Source organism: Phoenix dactylifera, chromosome 1 (assembly GCF_051530095.1).
Source record: "Phoenix dactylifera cultivar Ajwa chromosome 1, Ajwa_hap1_PhDact_Kaust_v1.1, whole genome shotgun sequence".
Taxonomy (NCBI): domain Eukaryota; kingdom Viridiplantae; phylum Streptophyta; class Magnoliopsida; order Arecales; family Arecaceae; genus Phoenix; species Phoenix dactylifera.
In genome coordinates this window covers 22,711,019-22,714,257 of record NC_143190.1, presented here as the reverse complement: position 1 = coordinate 22,714,257, position 3,239 = coordinate 22,711,019, and the positions used below count along the sequence as shown (strand labels likewise).

Here is a 3,239-nt window from a genome sequence, read left to right as displayed (position 1 = left end):
TCGAGCTTAGGTGTTTGTTCATAGGATGGTACTATCTTTGCTTTTCGAGGTGGCAACTGTTCAAATTCCTCTATTCGCGGTCTCCACCCATTGACCATCATGACATCCGAGTTATCTAAAATAGGTGGGACCGTATCATCAGCAATACCTTCAGAACACCAATCTATCAAACCATTGTCGGCCGATTCAGTAAATGTTTCTTTTAATAAATATTCTTCCGCAATGGTTTCAACCCATTCAACTTTTTTACTTTCTTCATGATCACTGGGTTGTTTACCTATACTAAAGACGTTCAGTTCCAAAGTCATATTGCCAAAAGAAAGCTTCATGACACCATTCCTACAATTGATCAATGCATTAGAAGTTGCAAGGAATGGACGTCCTAAGATGACCGGAATCTGAGATGGTGAATTAGAAGCAGGATGTGTGTCCAGTACGATAAAGTCAACAGGAAAATAGAACTTGTCTACTTGGACCAACACATCTTCAATAATCCCTCTAGGGACCTTCACTGACCTGTCAGCTAATTGTAAGGTTACAGTTGTTGGCTTCAACTCACCCAAACCGAGTTGCTCATATACCATATATGGCAACAAGTTCACACTCGCTCCTAAATCTAGTAATGCTCGCTCAATCCTAAAATTGCCAATGATGCACGAGATAGTTGGGCAACCTGGATCCTTATATTTAGGAAGAATGTTATGCTGTAAAATTGCACTCACATTTTCGGCCAGAAATGCCTTCTTCTTGACATTTAATCGACGCTTGACAGTGCACAAATCTTTCAAAAATTTTGCATATGAAGGCACTTGTTTGTTTGCATCAAGAGGAGGTACATTGATTTTTACTTGCTTAAAAAGCTCAAGAATTTCAGAGTTTGGTTCAAGCTTTTGCAAGGGCTTTAATCTTTGTGGAAATGGTGCAGGAAAAGGACATTCAATTTTTTCAGTAGATGTTGGTGCTTCGGTTTCTTCGTTATCCTTTTCTTTTGTCTTTAAAGGGTCAGAATCAGGTATGGCTTGAGTTTGTTCTGGGACTGGTCGGTCAATAACTTTTCCACTTCGCAATGTTATTATACTCTTTGCTTGCTCTTTATGCGAAGTTGAAGATGATGCATTGCTACCGCCGTAGACTTGAGGGTTAGGTTGTGGTTGAGCTGGTAGCTTACCCTTCTCTTGAGCACTTAAAGCAGTGGTCAGCGTTGTCAGTTGATTTCTTAATTCATCATTGATTTTAGCTTGACCTTGCATGAAAGATTGCAAAGTTTCTTCGAGACTGGATTTTTGAGGGGGTGCGTGTGCATAATGAGGTTGCGGAGGTGGAGGAGTTGGGTTATATATTTGTTGAGGTTGCTCATTCCTCCACCTGAAATTTGGATGGTTCTTCCATCCAGGGTTGTAAGTACCCGAAAAAGGATTATTGAAAGATTTTTGATAGGTATTCATAACATTGGCCTGATCGTGCAAGACTTCCTTGAATGCGGGTATTGTGGGGCAATCAGTGATGAGATGGCCAGACATCTCGCAAATCCTACAACACTCGCTGTTATGTTCTACGGTCTTGACGGGTTCAATCCTTCTAAGTTCAATTTCCTCTACCTTCCTAGTAAGGGCTGCCATTTTAGCCTGAATATCATCCTGAGTATTCAGGTTGTAAAGGCCCTCGTGTGGAATGCTAGTAGGCTTAGGCAAAGGTTTATTCACTCTATCCCCTGTATCCCATAATTGTGCAGTCTCTGCGAGAGAGTCTAAATAGTCCCATGCCTCATCGGGTTGCTTTTCCAGAAATAGACCATTGCACATAGTCTCTATAAATTGTTTCAATTGTGGAGACAACCCTTCGTAAAAGAAACTAATGGTTCTCTATGTTTCAAACCCATGATGAGGACAAGAGAGAAGCAAATCTTTAAATCTCTCCCAGCATTCATAAAATGTTTCATGGTCTTTTTGTTGGAAATTACTAATATGCCTTTTCAAAAAGTTAGTCCTTTGTGCGGGAAAGAATTTTTTCAAGAATTCTCTTTGCATATCATGCCATGTTCCTAGCGATCTAGGTCTCAAGGAGTTCAGCCATGTTTTGGCATTATCCTTTAAGGAAAAAGGAAACAGGGTCAATTTAAGGACATCTTCCGATACATTTGGCACTCTAAATGCGATGCTAATTTTCTCAAAATCCTTAAGATGAAGATAAGGGTTCTCGGATTCCATTCCATGATACTTGGGCAGTAATTGAATTACTCCTGGTTTGATTTCAAAGTGTCCTACGTTTTCAGGAATAATCATGCATGAAGGTTGACTAGTCCTAATGGGATGTAAGTATTGTCGAAGTGTCATAACTGGGGGTCTACCTTCATTACCATGGTGACTTCCTACATCATCATCAGCCATCTCACCAGATCTGAGATTTTGCGAAAAAGTTTCAATAATGTGATCTAAGGAATTGACAAAAGGATGTCGACTCAGACGTCCAGTGTTGTCCCTATTCCAACCTAGCATACAAATTTCAGAGTTTATTTATTTGTTTGTTTTTTTATTTTTTTTTTAATGATTACCCTTAATCTTTTCTTAAAGTTCTTATCAATTTTCAAGTAGCAACAAGGGTTAATGAGATATGATGATAATAAAATTCTGATTCTAAACAAAAGAATTAAACACAGAAAGTTCAAAGTAGACAGCAGCAAAGTTTATATTAATTAAATGGTCGTAAACATATCCGAATATCAATCAGACCGTTCAGATGAAAGAAACATGTGTCCTACAGCAGCCGACGAAATGTGAGTGCAATCAGACGGTGGATTACTCAGATATCAGAGTTTGATGCAGACTATGCAGGGAATAAAAAAAACAGCAATAAAGATTTTTTTTTTCTTTTTCGAAACAAAAAGACTAACTACTAAAGTACTAATTAAATCTAAAAATTATACTAATAAATCAGCCGTTCCCCGGCAACGGCGCCAAAAACATGATGTAAAAATAAAATTGTTCTCCCAAGTGCAGGAGAATCGCACAAGTAGTAAATTCTCGGGAGTCCGAGGTCGAATCCTCAGGGAACGAAATATATGTGAGATTATTTAGTATAATTTCAGATTAATCAATTAAATAAATTTGTGGATTAAAATGATGTTTTGATTTTTAAAAATTAAATGCAAAGAATAATAAACAAAATTCAATGAAATAAAGATGGTAGGGATCTGGAATCCCCCTTGATGATATTGCATCCAAGGAATAAACTCTACGGTT

The 3,239-nt window shown here is 38.0% G+C and overlaps 1 pseudogene; it reads left to right on the top strand.

The window, feature by feature from the left end:
- Positions 1-1,872: 1,872 nt before the first annotated feature.
- LOC120107281 (small nucleolar RNA R71) lies at positions 1,873-1,970 on the top strand (annotated as a pseudogene).
- Positions 1,971-3,239: the final 1,269 nt, after the last annotated feature.